This window comes from Protopterus annectens, chromosome 10.part0 (assembly GCF_019279795.1).
Source record: "Protopterus annectens isolate FY-2018-M chromosome 10.part0, PAN1.0, whole genome shotgun sequence".
Lineage (NCBI taxonomy): Eukaryota > Metazoa > Chordata > Ceratodontiformes > Protopteridae > Protopterus > Protopterus annectens.
The window spans coordinates 883343129-883367219 of NC_056744.1; the positions used below are offsets into that span (position 1 = coordinate 883343129).

General features: G+C 41.0%; 1 protein-coding gene and 1 non-coding gene across 2 annotated transcripts in view; one reads left to right on the forward strand and one right to left on the reverse strand.

Moving 5' to 3' along the window:
- The window catches only part of CCDC18 (coiled-coil domain containing 18), a 2776331-nt gene that overhangs the window by 1119119 nt on the left and 1633121 nt on the right, over positions 1-24091 (forward strand). The window lies entirely within an intron of this gene.
- Positions 14687-14763, reverse strand: LOC122814674. The gene has a single exon (XR_006366875.1). It is a non-coding gene; the product is annotated as a small nucleolar RNA SNORD57 (small nucleolar RNA).

Sequence of the window (24091 nt, forward strand, 5' to 3'; positions counted from 1 at the left end):
GCTGACTTCGGCTTTGCCCCTGAAGATATCCACAGTTTAGTATCCATCTACCTCTTCGGATCCAGTGTTAGCTCTGTGCAAGTATCCAACCCTTGCAGCCTTGAAATGTTCTGAGACAGAAAGGTGGTTGGTCTTCTGAAGCCCCTTCCCAGAAGGAGTTGGTGTTTCTTGAGGCTTTTGGAACCAGTTCAGCTATGTTGTGGCTGATACTCCCGTCTAATGAAATTGTGAACCTCATTTCTTGTTGAGCTTGGAAAGATCCTGATATTTATTTATTTATTTATTTCAGTTTAACCGGGAAAGTCCATTGCGCCAAGGTAGCCCGTTTTCAATGGAGGCCCGAGGAGAAAAGCTCCAGACAGAAAGATAATATACAATGTATTAGTACAGCATATAAGAACAACAGTTTAACATTCAGTATACAGAAGGACAAGATTTTACATATCTTGAAATGTATGAGCTGAGTCAGTCACTTTTAAGATATTTATAAAAACAATAGATTCATGTTCATTTAATACAATACAAATAAGATATTTACAAAAACAATAAATTCATGTTCATTTACTACAACTATATGTATTTAGGCAAAGGAGTTTTAGGGAGAGAAATTGAAGCTGTGGCAGAGTTTGTGGGTAGGGTAGGTGTCAGGAATCGGGTAGGATGGGTACAGGAGCATTCCCAGAGGGAGGAGAGGTGAGAGTGGAGTAGGGTTTTAAAGGAAGGTAGGTTTGGGGTGGTTCTAATGTGGGGGAGGGAGAGAGTTCCATAATCTGGCAAGGGAGAGTGATAGAAGAAGTTGCCCTGGTGCGTGTAAAGGCTTGTAAAGTTCTAAGAGGTTCTGATTTGTGGATCTAAGTGTTCTATGTGGCTGGTGAAGTTTTAGAGAAGAGGAGAGTGATGGACAGTTAGAAGGTTTGAAAATCAGCTTGTGTGCTGTAGTTAGTTGAATTAAATTTAGGTAGCCTGGGAGTTCCAACCAATTTAGAGCATGTAGGGAGTTACAGTGGTGAGTAGAAGATTTGGATCCTGTGGCAAACTTTGAAATGTTATTATAGCATGAGGAAAGTTTCAATTTTAGGGATGATTGGAGGTTAGAGAGTAGTGGAGCTCCATACAAAAGGGTGGGTAGGAGGTAGGTGGTAGATAGGAGTTGTCTAAAAGACAGAGAAAGGTAGCACCTGTGTCGATAAAGCATTCCAAGTTTTTGATGAGTCTTTTTAATATTGGTTTGTAGGTGGATGTCAAATTTTAGCTGGTCATCGATAAGGACGCCCAGAAGTTTTGTATGGGAAACTATTTCAATAGATGTTTTGTTTAGGCTAAGTATGGAGAAGGATGCTTTGTCAAGAGCAGTATGTCTAGAAGGGGTAAAGATCATTATTTTTGATTTGGAAGCATTTATGGCTAGATGATTGTCAAGCATCCAGGACTCAGTGGAGGAGAAAGCCTCTTGAGTAAGGTTTATTTGTAAGGGAAGAGTTTTGGCTGAGCAGATGGTAGTGGTATCGTCTGCATATTGCACCAGTTTAGCATTGGGGATCTTTTGGTGGAAATCATTGATGAAAATGTTAAATAGCAAAGGACCCAAGATAGAGCCTTGGGGTATGAAGGAAGGAGGAAGTGCAATAGTTCCATTTTACAGCTTGTTCCCTGGCTGCGAGATAGCTGGAGAACCATTTGATAGAAGAGGAGGAGAGATTAAGATGGGAGAGTTTAGAAAGCAGAAGCTCATGAGAGAGATTGTCGAAAGCTTTGGATAAGTCTAGGAGGAGGGTAGAAACTATGTTCCCAGAGTCACAAGCAGAGTTAATGATTTCGAGGAAGGAAAGAAGGGCAGTGGTGGTGATATGTATTGGTCTAAACCCGTGTTGAGTAGGAGTTAGGAGTTGGTTGTCCTGTAGGTAGGGTAATAGTTGGAGGTGAATACATTTTTCGAGTATCTTAGAGATAGGGGATAGGATAGCAATAGTGCAAAAGTTGGAGATTTAACCGTTTGTACCTCCTTTATGGAAGGGGATGATGAAGGCTTTTTTCCAGAGGTATGGTACATAGGACTCCTGAATGGAGTGATTGATTAGTATGCTTATTGGAAGTGCCATGCCATCAGCAGCTAGTTGGAGAAAGTTGGATGGGATGTCATCTTGGGCATTAGAGTAAGGTTTTAACTTTTGTAGGAGCTTTTTTATAGTGTGGGTAGGAATGGATTTGAGAGTAAAAGGGGAGGACTCGGGGTTCTTGGGTGCTGAGTGTTTGGTTTCAGTTAAGTTGGGGGGATGTTGTTAGGGAAAGAAGAGGTGAGTTTGCCTATGGAGTCAATGAAAAAGGAGTTGAATTGGGTAGCTAGGTGGAGGTCTGGTGTGTCTGAGTCATGGAAAGGGTTCTCTTTTTTGCCTGGAGATAGTATTGTTGCAATACTATTCCAAAAATGTCCAAAAATCCATATTTCCAAAATAAGATAAGAGCCTATTCCCCAAAAATAGGCTAATACTTAGTTGCATCTAAGGACTGTGCCCTTTGGAGCAGGGGTTCCCCAATTAATGCCATGGTGGTTGCCGTGGCCACCAAAAAAGAACTTGTTAAAGAAAGTCCTTCTGTCCATCCCTTTAACAGAGAGACTAGGGCATGGGACAGATTCAAGCAGCATTTTTTTGCCTCAGTGACCTTTGCTGTGTGGTTGCTGAGTTATCTGGCACATTTCACAAGGTTTCAGAGGGATTTGTCAAAAGACCTTACCAAATCCCTGTCCAGGTCCATCTCGACATAGGCTAGAAAGACAATCTCTTTGCAGCTGGCCACCCTTCAGTCCCTGTCAAATGCCTCAATACATCTGATTTCATATGCTGCGCAAGGTGTTTCAAGAGTGGTGGGTTCAGTCATTACTTTTAAGAGGCATACCTAGATGCACCTCTGCGACTCTACAGAGCCATACAAGACATCCTTCATCACTGCACTTTTTGATGGATCTACCTTATCTGGTCCCAAAGTTAAAGAAACACTCTCCAGGAGTGAACATGATGAAAAAACCCTATCGACATAAGGTTATGTTTTCTACCCCTCAGAAGACCTTCTCAAGAAACAAGAAAGAGGTGGTTCAGGAAGTTCCAAGGGTGTTCTCAGAACTCCTATGGAGATAGACTCCCCCATGACGCAGGGGAGAATCTAATGGTAGACAACATGCTCGCAGAAGAATAGGCCTGCAAAACCAAGGCTTCTGAGGCCCTTTTACAGAGAAGTCTTTCCAGTGCCCCTGAATGGCTAACTGCTGTATTCTAGAGGCAGTGAGGGTACTTATCTCTGCACCTGAAAGCCTTAGTTGTCCATCACTAAAGATGTCTGGGTGCAGAGGTTATTACAGTCCCTTTTCCTTTACCCCCACCCATTCATCCACAAAAACGTTCTGACATTTCACCTCATCAGAGGAAGGGAGCAGCCTTTGAGATAGAAAAGCTGCCAAGAAAGAGTAATCCAGAAGGTCTCACTACACCAAAGAAGATTTGGAGCTTATTCAAGATTCTTGGCGCAAAAGAAAATGGGGGGCCTCAGGGCAGTATTGGACCTAAGCCATTTAAACCAGTTTGTCAAACACTGCAAGTTCCGATTGGTCAAGGTTTAAGGTTTTGTCTTCAACATGAGTACTATCACATAAAAAATAGATAGATGGGCCTCCATTACAGGAGGTTTAAGGCATCACACAGTGAAAACTCTAGCTTGTCTGAATTTTTTTTTTTTTTTTTTTTTTTTTTTGCAGGTTTTACTGAATGGTTTGTCTGAGTGACCTTTTTACCCTTTGTATTTATTTATGTATAATATAAATACACATACATGCATACAAACACACACACACACCAGCTTTGTCCTGTCAGAGCTCAAGCTTCCTCTCTCAGTTGGCATGAAAGCTTTGAGGAGCTTGCTGCTCAGACTTGTGTTTTTAGGCAGCTCAGCTCAAGCTGCCTAATTTTTGAGAAAATGCAAGGTGTCCTGAAGCTTTGAAAGCTGTCTGGCTGTTGTATCCTTGGCAGTATATAACCAATATAGCTACGGTTACTGCAGCAGTCATAATTCACAGATGTGCTGATAAGTTAAATTTTAGAGAAACAAAAATCCCAAGTAGGCAGAAGGCAAACTCAATAGACGATAAATCCAATATTTTATTCAAGACAGTGTGAGCGCTTTCGCAGTGATCAACATTGCTTTATCAGACATATTACAAACAAATTTAAAACAGTTTAAATAAAAACACTAATAGGTTTATAGGTAGGTACTAGGCTATTGGCCCAAAGGCCTATATAAGCCTAGCCAAAAAATGTACCCTGGCTTTCGCCACCCAAGAAAATTATTTTCCTGTGCCCCTGTCGAGCAGAGCCACAGAAGTGATCCCTGGGGTGAATTTCCCATTTCCCATCCAATCATCAAGATTTTTCTTGAAGAGTGCTAATGAGGAGCTCTGTTTGACATAGGTAGTCTGTTCCAGAGTATGGGAAGTCTCTGGGACAGGAATCTATCCCTCCAGCATGTTCTGTTTATTGTGGTGACAAGGTTTAGGTCCCTAGAGCGTGTAGCTCGGAGGGATTGGGATTTCTTTAAGTGGAGCATGTCCAACATCTCTGGGTTTGACATAGCTTTGTATGTTAGGCAGAGATTGCCCCTGAGTAGGCGATATGCGATGGAATAAAGCTGTAGCTTTTTGAGACTGTCTGCGTAGGGCATCTGTTTGAGGCCAGTAATCCTCTTTGTGAGGTATTTTTGTGGTCTTTCCAGTTATTGTAGATGTCTTGAGAGGTACCTACCAAAAGGGGCGTTGTACTCTATAATGGGTCTAATGAGTGATGAGTAGAGGGGAACAATAATCTCTCTTTTTCTGGATGAGAATCCTTTTGTGATGAGATGAGCCACGTAGAAGGATTTCCTGACCACTGTGGCGATGTGATTATCAAAGGAGAGACTACTGTCCACCTGTGTCCCAAGGTCTCATCACATTGATGGCCTAATGGTTAAGGTGTTTGCCTTACAAACACAAGGTGTAGGGTTTGAGTCTCACAAGGGATAACTGGCTAGGTTTAAAATGGCTCGCAAGGGCAGTTAGCTTAGTACTAATCTATGAATCTATGAATCTATGAAATTAAGTAGACTACCAGCTATGTGGTAGTTCAGGGTACAGAGTTTTTACCAAAGGGGATGACAATACACTTTTTAGCATTGAGCTTCAGGCCATGGCTTTGACACCAGGTATCTGTCTCAGTGAGGCCCTTTTGTAGTTTGTCCACATCGTTAAGAGTTTCGATTATGGCTCCTAGTTTGCAGTTACCTGCAAACTTTGTTAGCCAAAGACCTTCTGTGTTAGCCTGCAAACCAATCACATTCATGTAAAAGCCCTCCAAAATTTAAAAGTGCATTCTTAAAGAAACATTACACTTAGATTATAATAGACCCAAGACAGAAAGAAGACATGTGTAGTTAGGTTCCCTTAGTTCTGTCCTATACTGAGGTTATTGGTGTACCCAAGAATATAGTACGTAAGAACTGGCATATATTATTAGTAGATGAGAAGACATTTGCGTTAGTAGGTGAACAACCTAGGTTTGTTCATAAAAACAAAAAGAATTTAAAACAATTGTTATCCTGAAGTTTAGACATCTCTCAATAGTAGTTTAACAGGTACCAGCAAATGGGACATGTATGTACTGTGAGCACATAGATGAGTCATGATTTTTTAGACATCCTGGGACTGTGCGTGTTTGGGAACTAAAGACTAAAGCATACTGCAATACAAAAAATGTATATATTGCACAGTGGTGTAACATGTTTTAAATTTTGTGTGGGAAAGACTAACTGTCGCCTTAGAGAACGAATAAGAGATCACTTATACTGTACTAGAAAAGGGCTTGTATACAGTGCTCTGGCAAAACATACTATATCAGCAGGAGAGGACCATGTTCCTTTTTCAAGTTTTACATGTAGAAAATGAAAGCATTAGGTTGGGTGACCATGTAAATAGGACTGAAACAGTGGAACTACAATCGATTTTAAGGTTAGGGGCACAGCATAGGGGCTATGGCCTGAATTATTCTATCCCCGTTAAACTTATATTAAAGGCTACAAAACTGAAATAAAAGTTGAATAAGTGCAATATTTCTTTAGGAATGCCCTTTTAAATTTTGGAGGGTTTTTACGTGAATGTGATTGGTTTGTTTTAAATGAGTGCTTTTATTTAAATTGCTTTAGATTTGTTTGTAATATGTCTGATGAAGTAATGTTGATCATTGCGAAAGCGCTCACACTGTCTTGAATAAAATATTGAATTTATCGTCTATTGAGTTTGCCTTCTTCCTACCCTGGGATCTTTGTTTCTCTAAGAGTTTTTTGGTTTGTTTTACTGCTTGACATTTGGGCTGTTTTGGTGATATGTTAAGTTTGTTTACACAACTGTACTTTCTTAAAAGTCAAATTGTATAGCTTCTGTATAAACATTGTTTACTTTATTTCATCTAAAATGTCTTTCTGTTGTCTTTCAGCAATATCTTTTCCTCCGTGTTTTATGCCTGTATGTCTCGTTTCTTGTAAAATGTCTACTATGTATCTGCATTATGTTAGCATATATATATATATATATATATATATTATTTTTTTTTACTGTATCTGTAATAGTTTTAGTAATTTTTTCATTATTAATTTCACCCACATTGCATTTCTTGCAATGATCACTAAATAATCTGTGAAGCTCAAATGTACTGCTTAACATACCTAACCATAACCCACTATTCACACTTCCTTTCCCACTCTCAAGGCTCTCTGTATTTATAGCATTAATTACTCAACAGAATAATTCTGCATGTGTTAGGCAGTGCTGTTTAACATTTTATCCATGTTTTCTTATTCTCTCTCCATCCGTGAAGTAATAGTTTTACCCAAGACCTCTTGTATACATCTCTTAAGATGGGACGGCTTGCTGTACAAATATGTCTCATGACTGACCATGCCTTATAGGTTCATAGGTTTGTACTAGGCTAATGGCCCTGGAGCCTTTACAAGCCTAGCCCATAGGATTACCCTGGCATCCTGCCACCCGACCTTAGTTCCCGGTGTCAGAATCAGCCTTAACAAGTGTTGGACCCAGGACCCTGCACACCATAGCCACAGCAAGTTACCACTTAACCATCTGAGCTGCTCTATTAAATACTGTCAAGCACTTAGAAAATTCACCATCCCAGACTATAAAACATTTCTGTAAGGCAAAATGGAGAAAATGAGTAAACAATCAAAAAAGTTCTACCAGAGAAGCATTTACTACTATATGCCAGAGTGAAAGGAGTCAAACAGGCTTCATATCAGCAGTAATGCAAGCCTACCAAATCAAAATTTTCAACATTCTGTCTACTCCCCTCAGAATGAGAATAAACAATCATCTTGTAAATCTCACTGTGAATTAACTCAAGTTGTGATGCCTACAGGTGCATCTGCAGTTAACTCCTACTGACACCTCTAGACATCAAATATTGCTTCTTCATATCTGCAGCAATAATTCCAAAACCATGCTATGTACAAGGTTTTAAAAGCTTTCATCTTAAAGCTTACACAATGGCAAACTCAACTGCATTAATATTGGATCTCTGTCTAGTGCAGGTAAATAGATAACTATTATATTAATGTAGATAATCTTCACATTTTTCTAAATATCTCTTCAACCAACTAGGACAAAACTCCTCAGCCTCATATGAAAGCTCTCAGCTAGATGAATAAAATGCTGCTGACAGTATGCATGTAACTTGAATGTTTGCAGAGGTATTATAAGTTGTTTGCAAAATATTATAAATGTAATAGTTACTGTGACTTATAAAATTCAGTTTAAGACCTAGAACCTAAAGAATACTACCACTATAAATATAGTTTGTGCTGAAGAGTTTGCCATTCATACTTCTTGCACAACCCCTATGATTCCAGAAATAGGAACATTTGTTTGAAATGTGATAACATAAAATTAATTCTGACAAAAAGCCTAGGCCCTGCCCATTGGAAATTAGTGCAAACTTCCTGAGTGCCACTGGAGTGAATGAGTTAAGACTTTGTTGTTAAAAGTATCTATTATTAACTTCCAATCTGAATAACCGCTTGTCACACAACAGTACACTCTGCGACTGCATCACTGAGTGGGGTAAAGGCAAGGAGCAAATCCAAAAACAATTTATTCAGAAACCTCTCACTGTGCATTATAGACCATATTTACTCTTCTTGGACATCTAAAATCAAAGTGACAATGGTATGTAACAAAAGCTGCTGTGAAAAAGAACAGAGCAGATTATGAAAAATGTTGATATGCTCAAAATACTTGTTATGCAAAAGCACAAAACTAATTTCACAGAAAAGGTTCACTTAAGACATAAACTGAAGGTCCACCCCCAAAGGAACTTCTGTTCAGCAACGCCATTAGCATACAGTCTATCATCAAAAATCCACAAGAGGGATGCCCTTCAGAGTCAAAGATGTCATTGCAGTATTCTTGGTGTGGGATTTCCTGCCTTCAGGCAACCCGTACGTCGGCAACTATACAAAACTTCAGCTTAGCTGTTGCAGCTGTGTGGGACGTCACACGTAAGGCCGTAAACCAGGGACCCTATGTGTGACGTCTGCACGCACAATCCTCAGAACCTTTCAGCCGCAGACGACTTTGCATCGTACAATCGTTCTCCAGACTTGGGATCGACTATAGATAAGTAACCCGTTGTGTTTTTTGCATTTCAAATATTTTACAGATCTTTCGCATTGCTTAGGCTTGGTGGTTGTAACCTTCAGCTGATGTAAGGTAAAAAGAGAAAGTGCCAGTGCAGGCGCCAGATTCCCCATAAGGACGTCCATGACAAATGCGTTTTCTGCTTAGGCCAGGAACACGACCATAATGCCTGCTGTATTTGTAAATCTTTTGTGCCTAAGACCTCACGTAGCCATCTGGCAGCTCTAAACCTTTACTTAGAACATCGATGCCTCAAAAGGCTGGCTCTGAGGATGGATCCTACTTCAGAGGCCTCCCAAGAACCTCTGCGTAAGAAGGCCAAGATGCCTAGGCCTTCATCACCTGCTACTTCGCACCCAGATGCCCCGCCAACTACTGATATAGGAGTTGAGCGTTTGGCAGATCAGTTGCCTCCCTTGACCTCCCTCGCGGAGGCCGCTGCACAGCCGACGTCCGGCACGTCCACAGAGCTTTCTCAGACACCGATCGATGTCGAGGGCGAACCAGATTTTGGGGTTCCTTCGACCGACCGGGATCCAGACCTCGGATACAGCCATTGTCAAACCCAGCTCTAGTCCGACTCTAACCAAAAAGAAGCAGAAAACTAAACATATTTCACCTGCTTCTGAAGCCGGTCCAGACTGGCAGGCCTTCACCTCTTCTCTTATGCAGGCCTTTATGGCCCTTAGGCCTTTTGCCTCACCCACAACAACATTGCCTCTGTCTGCTTCTTCTATTCCTATGGCTCCCCTCCCTGAGGAAGAAGAAGAACATTAATCTACCTACTCTTCCTCAGATGAATCCATCTCTTATGCATCCCAGATTGCTTCTCCCAAGGAATATTATTCTCCTGATGAGGATTCTGTGGAAGGGGATTCTCCACCTGAAGGCATTACATTTGGTGAAACCATCACCAAAATGAAAGACTACTTCAAATGGGATACTTCCCAAATGACAGAAACCCAAAAAAGATACTTTGAACTGCTGCAAGTGGAGCCCCCCTCCCCTTCAGCTGCTCCCCCTGTTCTTCTTGCATACTTGGATGCATTTTCTGCAGCCTCTGGAACTCCTGACTCAGAGCCCCCTGCACCTAAGTGCCCAGACCACTTCTACAAGGTGCTAAAGGAACAAAAATTCATCATAAAGCCACCTTTAGCAGACCCAGCAGTGATTGCCACTGCCCCTGATAAACAGTCTAGGTTGCTACCTTCTGCCTCCTTATTGCCCACAGGTAAAGATAGCAAATCCATGGATAGTATAAGCAAGAAGGTGTACACTTCCTCCACTTTGGCCTTCAGAGCCATTAACTGTCAAACACACATGACCAAGTATGACCTGGACTTAGTATCCCAAGCTACCCCTATGTTGGCTTCTATTCCTGACAGTCCCATTAAAATAGATATCTCCTGCAAATTATCCTTAGCACTACAAGTGGCTAGATACTCTTTAAGATGTAGCTACGATGCTGCAGAAGCTTCTGCTCTCTCTGCAGCATCAGCATCTGTCCTTAGGAGATATTCTTGGCTTAGACTACAAAATCTGCCAGAGGACTTAGTCCAAAATCTTGGATGCTCCCCTGAATCACAACTTCCTCTTTGGAAGGCAATCTGCAGACATATTTAAGAATCTGCAAGAAAAAAGCAAAGAGTTACAGGATATTAAACATCTCCTGGTATCCCTTATACCCAAATTTTATAGGAACTACCCAGCTAAGACTACCTTTGTTAGGCGTAACCCGCATTCTGCTGCGTCCTCCTCCAGACCCAGAAGAGGAACTAGAGGACATTCCTCATCCAGGCCCACTGGCCCACCTCCTCAACCTAGACAGCCCTTTCAGGACAGGGGAGGTCCCAATAATGCGTGACTGCCTTGCTCATTTGCCCCTCTCAGCTCGCCTTACTCACCGTTTCCCCTTCTGGCAGAAAATCACCACAGACAAATGGGTATTAACCATTATTCAAAAAGGATACTTCCTATCCTGGAAACAAATTCCCGCCTGGAAAGGCATTCTATTTCCCCCAAAAAACCAATGCCATCTCCTTCCACAAATTCTGTCAGACCTGCAACAGCAAGGCACAATAGAGCCTGTTCTCACAGGGCAAGAAGGAAAGGGATTCTACTCCCGTCTGTTTCTGGTCCCTTGAAAGGATGGTCCCTGGAGACCCATTTTGGATCTCTCCTTCCTAAACCTTTACCTGCAGGTACCATCCTTCAAAATGCTGTCACTGCCCACTCTCTTGCCCCTCATACCCTCAAATGCTTTCGTGGTCACCTTGGACCTAAGAGATGCTTACCTGCACGTTCCTATCAGGGCCTCACACAGATGTTTCCTGCATTTCTCTGGCCCATACTCGCACTTCCAATTTACGGTCTTGCCCTTTGGCTTATCCACTGCCCCAAGAGTGTTTACAAAGTGCTTAGTCCCAGCCATTGCCTTCTGCAGGACCCAAGAAATCCAGATTTACCCATATCTGGATGACATCCTTATCCTGGCACAGTCAGAAGATTCCCCTCTTAAGACATCTACACTTCACTATGTCCCTTCTACAAAGTCTAGGGTTCATCCCAAACCTCAAGAAGTCCTCCCTGAACCCAGACAAGGACAAGATATTCCTAGGTTGCAGAATCAATACAGACCGAATGAAAGCCTTTCTCCCACAGGACAAGGTTCTATCTCTAGCTTCCCACTTCCAGGAAGTCTTGTTCTCCCAGACAGTCGCTGCAAGGCAATTCCTTTGACTCCCGGGATTGATGGCAGCAGCCATCCCCATGCTACCATTGGCCAGAATGCATATGCGAAAACTGCAGTGCTACCTCAAAAATATCTGGTCTCAACACCAGAATCACGTGGAACAAGTTATTCCCCTTCTTCCCTGTTTAAAGAAGGAAATCATTTGGTGGATCCAACAAGTACAACTAAACCCGGGCCTTCCACTGCAACCCCCCCCCCCCAACCCACACAAATATTGCATACAGATGCCTCAGACTCAGGTTCAGGAGCCACCTTGCACTCTTACAGAGTCCAAGCCCAGTGGCAACCTCCCATGAAAACCAAACACATCAATGTAAAGGAGATGACAGCAGTTCTTTTAGCTCTCTAAACCTTCCTTACCCCTACTGCTACCAGGTCCTCTTCTGATAGTGGCGGACAATACCACTGTAATGTGGTACATTAACAAACAGGGAGGTAATAAGGCATACCAATTGTGCAGGCTAGCCCTACTAATTTGGGACCTAGCATCCCAGCACAACATATCCCTGCAAGCCAGCTACATCCCTTCGCAGGACAACAAGCAAGCAGACCACCTGAGCAGAACAGCCAATCCACAACACGAATGAATGCTGGACAGGACGGTCTTCCTAGACATAGTCCACTGGTGGGGCCCTCCACAAATAGACCTTTTTGCCTCCAACCCAGAACAGGCAGCTGCAGACCTTCTGCACAAAGACTTACTCCCCCCAAGCCTGGAGAGTAGATGCCTTCAGTTTCAACTGGGAGGGAAAGTTCCTGTATGCCCCCCCCCTTCCCTCTGATTCAGAAAGTCGTCCTGAAAATCAAGAAGGACAAACCAAAAATCTTGCTAGTGACTCCCTACTGGAAAAGGCAACACTGGTTCCCCCTTCTATACAATTTAGCCAAGGGCAATCACTGCAAGTTACCCCACAAGGTGGACCTTCTGACCCAAAACAAAGGAACTCTCCTACACCCACACTTGCAAATGCTATCCCTGACTGTGGATAATAAATTACTAGCCCCATTCAGACACCACTATTCAGAGGACGTGCTATCAGTCCTGAGGGAGGCCAGGAAACCCATTACTAGAAAATCATACCTTGCTAAATGGGAAAGATTTACTCAGTGGTGTCTGGGACAGGAAAGGGACCCTTATGAGGCTGACCCCCCCTAGTCCTCTCGTATGTGTCAACTTATAAAGGGTGGACTTTTCTGTTCATCAGTGAAAGTGCACCTCTCTGCATTATCAGCCTGCTTACCTCTAGATCCTCCCTTGTTAGCCAGGGTACATGTGAAACTCTTCCTTAAAGGCATCTTATACATCAGACCACCTAAGAAGCCTATCCCTCCTCCATGGGACCTGAACTTCATCTTGGCAAAACTCACCCAGCCCCCCTTTGAACCGGCTAATACAGCTGCTCTACAGTTTTGTGTTTGGAAAACAGTACTGTTAGTGGCTATTGCTTCTGCCAGAAGGGTTTCCGAGCTACAAGCCTTAATGGCATGCTCACCTTACACCATTTTTCATAGGAACAGGGTCTCTGAGAATTAACCCTTCCTTCATGCCCAAGGTAGTCAATGACTTATCTCTAAATCAATCCATTCACCTACCCAATTTTTTCTCCTCTTCCAATAACCAAGGAAAGAGGATACTCCACTTCCTAGATGTCCACAGGCAACTGAGATTTTACCTGGACAAGACTAAAGACATTAGGAAATCCAAACAACTCTTTGTATCTTTTTACCCCAGGGCATTGGGAAAAGACAGTCACCAAACAGACCATTGCATCCTGGATTAGAAAGGCAATCGTTTTCTGCTACTCACACCATGGAAAACCCCCTCCAGTTGGGGTTAAGGTACACTCCACAAGAGCAGTGGCCACTTCCAAGGCCTTCCAAAAAGGCATGGACACAGCTTCCATTATGGAAGCAGCTACATGTTCCACTATACACACTTTCACCAAACATTACAAACCGGACCAAATTTCCAAAGCACCGTAGTATTTGCCAGGGCAATCCTACAAGGCTTTGTGGAATAATCTTCTGCATCTGCCACCCTTTCATCAAACTAAGCTGTGGGTACTCTCCCACACCAAGAATACAGCAACATAGGCATAGAAGGACATAGAATAGTTTTGTAAAGTCTTACCATAACCATAGATGTCCTCCTCTTCCATGTTGCAGTAGTCCTTCCCACCCACCATTCCCCCTCACAGACTCTACAAGTCTAACTGTTCCCTGATGCCTCTCTCCATTACAGAAGAGACCCAGGGCCTTATACAAGTCACCTTTGGCAGCCTATCCTGTTGGGCCATATACTTTACCTGCTTAGTTTCAAGTTCTGAGGATTGTGCTTGCGGACATCACACATAGGGTCACTGGTTTATGGCCCTACGTGTGATGTCCCACGCAGCTGCAACAACCAAGCTGAAGCTTTTGTATAGGAGCCGACGTCTGGGTTGCCTGAAGGCAGGAAATCCCACAGCAAGAATACTGCAATATGGAAGAGGAGGACATCTATGGTTATGGTAAGATATTACACAACTATTCTTTCTGAAGGGCAAGTCACCCCCAACCACTCTGCTCAACTCTAGCATACAGTTAGAGCATGTGAAAATGTGCCCTTGAAGCTGGTCAGCTGTTACATACTTAGGATACAAGCCATACAGCTAATGCTACTACCCTCCCCAAATTCAGAAGTCTCAGTCACCGCATATCCATTTTGTGGGCATTCTATATATTCTATATACTAGGCTTCTATGGCCTATGGCATGCAAGACAGAAACAACCTGATCAGGAAGGGAGAATACAGGAGAGCTCTTCAATACAACAGTCTCCCAAAACTATAGAAGTCTTTTCGTCTGTGTCGTAACCACATGAAAATTGCTTAACTCTTAATACTTAACTGCCACATGGGAAAGTCCCTGCTTTCATCTGCAGTACGCACTCTAGGTGGGTGTCAGAAGTAAATGCAAGGATAGTTTCTGCTATCCTCCAGTGTTACTGCCCCTTGTATGCACTTCTCCGGTACAACAATATCACAGTTGCAGTAGAGTCGTGGTAGAGGAGGGCTACAGTTCCACAATTCTGTTTTCTTATGTTGAAATTTTTTTGTTCTGAAGAACTGCATGTGTGATCTGCAAGTAAAACAGGAAGCTCTGTTTCAGATGTGCTGAAATCCTTTGAAAGCAGAACCTGGTTACTTGAAACTACTAGCAATTCCTGTTGGATCAGCCTCATTAAATCAGCATTTTTAAGCTTCTACACTTTCAATGTCACGAAACAAACATCTGCATCATTTCCAACAGGACTGCACACAGCTCAAACAGAAATTTAACAAGGAACCGAAGTACCAAAAATATTTTCTAGAAAAGCACTGCCTTGGGAAGGCATTACATTTATGATGCAAGGAGTGAAGCAGCCAGTTAGTACTAAATGAAATTTCCTGAAGGAATATTTTGGATATTTTCCTAAAACCCACTCTTAGAACATTCAGCGTGAACACACATTTAGAGACTTGGTCACCTGCTAATTAAATCTTATCTGAACAAATGTTTTTCTCTTCTTCTACTAGAAGAAATAATATCTACCCATCTAGGATTGTAAATGGGCAAAGGGAAAGTAAATGAACTTGCTGATATGGCTTATCAACATTGAGCTGCCAACATTTTACCCACTGCTTTTACTATTTTTTTTAACTCACCTTGCACATCCCAAAATGTCATAAAAAAAAAAAAAAGTGGGCACCAGAAATCAAAAAGATAGGACAGTATCACACCTCTCCAAGAGGTATGAGTTATGGTCTGTATTTATTTCCTCTGGCCTATTTATCTACAGTACTTTTAACATACACTGTGCAAGACAGACCACCACTTCCGATGCAGCTATGGTCACACAAAATAAATACAAGTTCCAGCCAGTTTTTACTGGACATACCAATGCAAAAAATGGCCCCCCTCAGCTCTCCCAAGGCAAAAGGATGATAGAACAGTACCCCACATTATAAATTACTCTTCTTCACCACCCCACACACATTTCAGTCTTCCTCACCTCCTAGAAAACACAATGGTTGACTGGCTAAACCATCTGCACTGCCTCTGTTGCAGATGAAAAGGGCCCAAGATGACCAGTTTGCTTACATGGTTAATAAATGTATGTTATCATATGCCTTCTTGACATTGCATGCAACTATTCTTCCTTCTACTGTTCCCGTTCTGATGTCATCCAGTATTAGCTTATTCATTATTAACATTTCCTAAATGTTGTTTCTTTTCCCTGTACATACTGTGTCTTGTATAACTTCTTCAGTAACTACCTCAAACGTCTTTATACATTTATATATTGTCATCATTGGTTAATAATCAGCATTACACAAAGCAGCAAGTCTCCCGTTACTTATGTCTTCTTTCTCAACCATTTCCATATCATTTTTATGACACCCATGCGTATCTCCTCATTCTGTATTCCCCCTTTCATCCATTAGTTTATCATTTTAAGAAGTATTCTTTTTCCTGTTTCTCCATTTTGTTTTATAAAACTCTTATCCTTCTCCCTATGTTCTGGTACTGTATCTTTCCCTACGTTTATCTATGGCCATATCTAATTCCTTCATGTCAATATCCTTTGCTAGCATTTTACTTATTTCATGGGTTATGCATTTAATTATTCATATAGTTTCCTTCCTCTTACTCTCTTCTTGATACATTTGTCTTAGACATTTGTCTGCTATTTCTGAAATTCCTTTCTGGCTCCTTACAAACTTGTCACTCCCATCTTTTATTCCAGTTATTATATTTTAGTTGGTAACCTAAAAGCTGCTTGCTTCCTCTTTATTTCATTTCACTAATTATTTCTGTCGCTGTAACAAGTCATTTACTTTTAACATAGTCATCTCATATGTTTTCTTGCTGTTTTGAAGTCCACGATCCCTTTCTTCCACTGCCTTCTTGTACTGAATGCATTTTGTCTGTACACTTGTTTTCCATGGTGATACCAGTACTTCATGATCTCTTTATGAAGTTATTTGCATTTGTTTTACAGTTTATTCACTACTCTGTCCAGGTACTATGAAATGTCCTCTTTCTTTAAACAATTTTGCTTTTTCGTGTCACTACCAGTTCTGCAAATATTTTGGTTAATGTTTTCAAACTCTTTCTTGTCTTAATTATATTACACTCTTCTCCAAAAGTTGACATTGTTCGGTCCATAATTTTTTGTCATCATTTCTGTTATTCTGTATCGCTGTGGTGATGCTGCGGTAGCGTTGTCGCCTCACAGTAAGACACTGTCCGGTTCGATTCTCAGCTAGTGCGTCTTCTGCATGGAGACATGCGTGAATGGGCGTACCTTCGTTGAAGGTTGTGCGTCAGGCCTGGCAAGCCGGTACGTAAAAATCAACTGCCAATCATTAGCGGACCGGAGTTCCGCTGTGGCGACCCCTAACCAGGAAAAGCCGAAAGACACAAACAAATTTCTGTTATTCTGTAAATATACACTCTTTCTCTGCCTAATTCCAGATCGAAGTGAACAGAGCATGTTTCTCTCTGTCTCTGTCCTCTGACTAGCTTTCATTATCCTCTGCTGCTATTGGCGATATTGTAGCCTGCGTTGTCTTGTACACATTTTTTCACTGCCTCTACTCATAATCGCACACTTGTCTGACATTGCTCCATTTCTGCCATCATCTCCTTTTAGGGCTTGTGTATCAAGTCTAATATACAGTAATTCCGCCCCTTGATCCTGCATATTTTTAGCTGCATTGTCTACAAACTGCTTGCACTCGTTTGTAGTCTCAGTTCCCATCTGAACTCTGTGTAACATGCTGTCTTGTGACATGTGTTCCTTGTCCTCTTTCATACGAAGGAGTTCTCCGGGTCTGTATTAAATCATCAAAGATTTAATTCCTCAAACAGCTATTTATCAACAGCAAAACAGTGAACGTTCGTTTAAGCGAACATATACATAAGCAAATGTCAAATCATCGAATAGCCATAGCTTGACAACATCGTAAACATGAAAATAACCCTGTCGAGCATAAAATAACAGAAATGAACAGCCTGTATAAACACCTTTCCTAAGCTTTACAGTACATGTTTAGGTCTTTCCTCAGTATGTGAATAAATAGTGAGAATCAGCCACATCTACAACTGAACTTAATTTAAACCAAAACACAATGTACTTTAGTACTATGGAAATATGCCTTATGAATTTGATAGTATATAATATTTTTTCATTTATAGGACGTCAGCGTTATAACTTTCTGTTTCAGACAGTAAAATGTGTAAGCAATTTTGTCCTGATTATTTCCTCACTTACTGCTGATGTAATAAATTAGTACGTAGCCTTTATTTAAGGTTGGCTAACTGCAGCTGTTTGATGATTTGACATTCACTGATGTACATGGTTTGCTTCAATTAATTTTCACTGTTTTTCTGTTGGTGAATAGCTGTTCACGGAATTAAATCTTAGATGATTTATTATAGACCCTTACCATCCCATCTACTGAGAGATTACGGGAAGTAATTGTCTTAATATTGTCTTTACTGGAGCTTTTCTCCTCAGGCCTTTGCTGAAAATGGGTGCCATTGCCCAGCTTGAAATGTCAATAAATAAATAGAATAAGTAGGAAACAAACGAAAATACCTATACACAATCAGACTGCATTTTCTAAGCAAAAATTTAAAAAGGTCTGAAAGTCCTGGAAATCCTTTGCACAGTTGTGTGTGTATGTATGTATGTATTTATTTATTTATCCTTTAACCAGGTTAGTCCATCTAGGCTAATAGCCTGTTTTTAGGAGAGACCCGTAGTGGTATTTATACTACTAAAGGAAATTTGGTCAGGACATTGGAGAATTTTTACATCCACCTGAGCTACCACCATATCAAGCTAATGGAGTCTCAGTTTAATGTCTCATCTGAAAGACAACACACTCAGTAGTGCTGCACTCCATTGTCGGGTATTGATCTATCTTGATGTAGGAAAAGAACCCACAACCTTATGCTGCACTCCAGTGTCAGCTGTTGATCTATCCTGGTATAGAAGTAGAACCCTTAACCTGTAAATTTCTTTCAGTTTATAATCTTAAAAAAAAAAAAAAAAAAAAACTTTTGTAGGCAGCCTTTTGAGTTTTTTTCATTTTTTTTTTAAAAGAGGGCAATCATTTTAGGGTAATTATAACTATTCTTAGCCACTGCCACTTAACCTGGACTGTGAAATAGCCAAGAACCTTTAAATCAAAAGGCAAAAAAATAACAGTCTTCTCATAGGGGAGGGAGCTGTTGGCTAAGTGCCCATGAAGCTATTTTCCAAGCTTTTTCCCAGATTGTTCATGTTTGTGGGCAGTCCCATGTCATTTGCAAGAAGGTAGCATTACTTTGAGAATGCCTGCAGCAGCAATCGTCTGACTTGTGGCCAGTCTCTGTAAGCTAACAATGAGTAATTTGGCATTGATGGACTTGCTTAAAATAAGTGAAAGTGAAAATATGAACTACCTTGAATATATTACGTGTAGAAAATATGTATCCCCTTTGTCTGTCTGCTGTGTGGCATTTAATCTCCTATAGAACAGCAAGATATTTAAGCAATAACCGATGACGTGGTGTGATATATTGAAGATTTACCCATGGTTGGTGTGGTTTAATCACTAGGGTGAAGCCCAAGTTATTAAATAAAGCCAACCGTGGGTAAATCTTCAATATACCACAACCACAGAGTCAGCTATTGCCATTATATAATGACATTATTTAAGAAAAAAAATACTTACTTTTCTTAAATAATGTCTTTGTATAACAGCGCTTACTGTTCTTCCGCTGGTTGTGGTACACTACTTCCTTGTTTTAATGTACTGAGCATGCGTATGGGACTTGCGTCCCACATCAGTACATCAATGCTTTGAAACGGAAGCAACGGAGAAAAGAAAGCCTCTTTTGCTCCGTTTTTTCTTTCTTTCTTTTTTTTTTTTTTTTTATTTGTTAAAAAACCGTTTTGAGAACTTTATACCAACGGAAAAAAGTCTGGGTGACAGGACCTTTTGCCGTATATTGTGGGATTTACAATGGGCACGCTGACCAATCATCGTGCACGTTTTGGAACATTAATGGGGGGGGGGTTATTGTATAATAACTATTTGATCACTGCTGCAATAGCTTTAGCTATATGGGTTGTAGCCTACTAAAGATATGTCAGCAAATTCTAAAACATAAGGGTATCTTTCATGCATCCAAGTTGTTAACCAGCTTGAGTACAGCTGCAGAAAGAATGGTTTTGGAGCCAAGCCCTACAGATCTTCCCTGCTGAAGACTGCTGTTCTTGTGGGCTTTTGTGGATTGACACCTGCATAATGCTTCAGATAAATTCAGAAACGTAACTTTTTCTAAAAAAAAGTATTACTTTGAAGCTGGAAAATTTTTTATAGACAGTCGCATCACTTTTATTCATTTTTTACCAGGAGTATTACTTTGTACTTCAGAGGAAAAAAATGTGAAACTAAGCCAAAACTATTTTTTCCTGTCTCAGTGTTAAGTTACATTTGCAGGGTAGGCAAATGTTTAACGTGTTTTTTTTTTTTTTTTTTTTTTTTGTAGAAAAATCAGCTTTTTTAATACTTACTTGCTTCCCAGGATTCAGACATCTCTTTTGGCTTCACCATGGAACAACCTACCAGTTTCTCAGTTCTTCCTTGTAGCTCCATTTCTAGTTCCTCAGATCATTCATCATTTTTCTTGAATCCCTCTGGTGTAGTCTCTACAGCCAACAAGGACCAGATGTTAGGCACATCATCTGCAGTTATTGGAGCACTTTTGATGGGCAAGGGAGAATCACTGTTGTCGAACTTGGTGGAAGGTACAGGGAATACCTCTCTGCCTAGTCAGACTGGGATGCCTGTCCTTAGCGATATTTTGCCTTTCAAAAGTTGACCTTCTTTAAAAAAATTCCTGTCAAAATGAATCAGAAAGTAACAAATTTATTTTCAGCTGTCTCAGTTACTTTGGACAGGGGTGATTTACTGGGCTTAGCTCAGGCTCTTGACCCTACCAGTACTAAGTTCCTCACTATGTGAGGATGATCAGGACAAGCAAGAAAATGACTAAGAGAAAACACCTTCTGTTTTCTCTCCAAGGGTTTCTGATTTTTATTCTGAGAAGAGCCCCCCCCCCCACTGCCGAATGAGCATCGGAAACATTTTATTTTTCTGAAACCATGTCCAGAATAAATCTGTTGTTTCATAGAAAACATAATGATCTTCTGTTGTCATTAAAGAAATATGATTTAATGCCATCGGAATTTCCAGAACCTTCAGCAGGTTCCTCCTGTTCTTCCATTACTGGAGGATGTATACATTACAGCCTGTAACTTACCTGATAGCTATCCTGCGTGCATCTAAAAAGCAGATTGTATACATTTTCTCAGTCTTACAGGTTTTTATTTTCTAACCCCAGATCAGACCCAGCAGTGATCTCCTTGGTAAATCCAGATACTGCTAATCATCTTGTAAATGCTAATCCCTCCCCTTCTGACAGGATAGGAAAATCTTAATTGTCAAGCGTATATGTTAGTTTACCTTACCTCTTGAGAATATGAGTAATATTATGGCTTTTGTTCCCATGTCTGAGGAAAAATTAGCTTCTTGCGTCTGTGTCTTGAGTGACTAAATGTTCTTTGAAGTGTGCTTATGATTCAGGTGGTGCTACTTCCATAACTGCTGCTACCTGAACTGTCATGAAAAGGTGTGTTTGGTTGCCTACACACCTTCCTGTGGATGTTAAAGCTGAAGTTTTCAGTTCTCCCTTAGACAGAGAAATTGTATTTGGACCATCTGCTGCAGAGGTCCTTAAAAGGTGTGAGGAAAGAGGGAAGTCGATTCAGGGAGTTTCTCAGGTTTGCAGCCTTCCTTTTCTAGATTTGTCAAGGGTTTTACAGATGCCTCTGGAACATTTTACAAAAAGCTAAATAAGCAGATTCAGCAAGCTGCTTGTTGACAAACTTTTAACAAGCAATGGCAGGACTGCTCCAAAAAGGCAGACTGTGTAACCCAGAAACAAGGACAGTCTAATAATCTTGAATAACTACAGAATCTTCTTTCCCTTCCTGGCAAGCCTTTAATTCTTCCTAAATATCGAGTTTCAGTTTCTCTTTGGCAACAGATAGTCTCGGACAAATGAGTTCGAAGAGTGATTCATTAGGGATAAAGATGGCAGTAAGAATCTCTGCCCTTCTTTTTAGGGGTTCCCCTTCATCCACCAGATCACACTTTTCCCCTCCTGTCATTTAGCATCTTTGTGATAGAAACTGTCCCTCTTTCTTGGAAAAGAGAAGTTTTTTTTATTCAAGAATGTTTTTGTTGCCAAAGAAAGAAGCCTCATAGAGACTGGTCCAAGATCTTTCCTTTCTACAGAAATTTGCGAGTTTCGAAGTTCAAAATGTTATCCTTTCACAACCTGTTAATTCTTCTTCTCCATTTACTCTTTTCTGTGACCATAGATTTAAAAGATGCTTACCATCACATTCTTGTATCATTATATCTCAAACATTTCTTAAGGTTGTCTGAGTCTGTGTCACACTTTCAGATCTCTGCATCATCATTTTATTATCCAGTGCTCCAAGGGTTTTCACGAAGTGTCTAGCTCCAGTGATAGCCTACTGCAGACTACGGGGCATTCACATTTTTATTTATTTAGACAGCTTGCTTATCTTTACAGTTTTTTTTTTTTCAAAATGCCAGGAATCTCTCACCTTGATTAGAGATCGCCTGCACAGACTAGGATTCCTGGGTTCAAAGGTTTTGCTTGACTGTTTCTCACAGGATTGTTTTCAAAGTAAACTTTATCATTCAGAAATACACAAGTGAAAATACTGAATTAAATTTAGTGTCCCTAGACTCAATATGCAGACAACATATAGACTATTTTCACAGACATTTACACATGTAACACCTAGCTATTGCATCACAGACATGCAGGTAGACTAATATTGCACATAATTAGAAACGCATTTTATTTGTATGAGACTTTAATATTGCACAGGTGCTTGGTTAAGACATTGCATTGATTTTTGCATGGAAAGAGACATTTGAGTATTGCACTGTGAACATCAGAGTATTGCACTATGGACCTTAGAGTATGGCACTATGGTTAATTTACGAATTTGTATGTATTGCCCTGAAAGAAGAGATATTTTACTGCATTGCTACTGCCCTAGATGTCCTATAAGTTACAGTCATGGTGAATATTACACTAAGTATTAGGTGAGACTGTTAACCAGGTTCTTGCACAATTTGAGACAGTTTCTACTGACCCAGTTGGATATCATGAAGTGTAGTAGTCATTAGAGTTCAGCAGCCTGATGACATTAGGGAAGAAGCTGTTCCTGAATCTTGTAGTTATGCAGCGTATGCTTCAGAAGTGCTTTCCAGATGAAAGATGCAGGAACAGTCTGTAAGAAGGATGAGTGCAGTCTTATTCCTCTGGCCCTGCTGAGACATCTGGATAAGTACAAGTTGTGGATAGGTGGTAAGGTGGTCTTAATGATCCTCTTGGCTGTCTTCACCCCTCTGGAGGGATTTGGTCTCAGAGGTAGAGCAGCTTCCATACCATACTACAACGTTGTTAATCAGGATGGTTTCTATCGTACCTCTGTAGAAGGTAGTGAGAACTGTCGATGGGAGATTCGCTCTCCTCAGCCTTCTTAAAACACGCAATCTCTGGTGTGCTTTCTTGACTATGGCATTTGTATTCCAAGGCAAGTCCTCATTGCTGTACACTCCCCCAGAATCCTTGTGCTTCTCACTCTTTCAACTGTTTCCCCATTGATGGTGAGGGGAGAATGTTCCTTGCGATTTTTCCTGTAGTCCACAGTTATCTCTCTTGTCTTGTTCACATTTAGTGCTAAGTTGCTGTTTCCACACCAGGTAATCAGTTGTTTCACCTCATCTCTATATGCCGTTTCATCGTCATTACTGATGAGGCCCACCACCGTTGTGTCATCAGCAAACTTGATGATGTGATTTGTATTGTACTTGTCTGTACAATCCTGTGTTAACAGGGTGAACAGCAAGGGACTTAGCACACATCCTTGTGGAACTTCAGTGTTAAGAGTGATGCTGAGGATTTATTTCCTACGCACACTTTCTGAGGTCTGTCTGTGTTAGTCAAGAATCCAGTTATAAAGTAGTGTGTTGAAGCCTAATTGGAGTAGCTTCATTATCAGATGAAGAGGGATGACCATGTTAAAAGCAGAGCTGAAGTCAATGAATAGTACCCTCGCATAGGTGTTTTTATTCTTAAGGTATTCTAGCAATAGATGGAGTGCTAGAGAGATGGCATCTGCCATAGAGCGGTTTGCTTGGTAAGCAAACTGCAGAGTGTCAGGATCAGCAGGCAGCCCAGATGTTATGGCATCCTTGACCAGCCTTTCTGAACACTTCATCACTGTGGAGGTGAGGGCTGCAGTGCTGTAGTCATTTAGACAAGATGGTGGAGACTTCTTTGGTAATGGAATGGTTGTTGTATCCTTGAAGCATTTTGGAACTATTTGTTGACTCAGAGAGTTATTGAAGGTATCCATGAGGACATTTGTTAGTTGAACTGCTCAGTACCTGAGCACATCCCCCTAGGATGTTGTCAGGCCCAGCT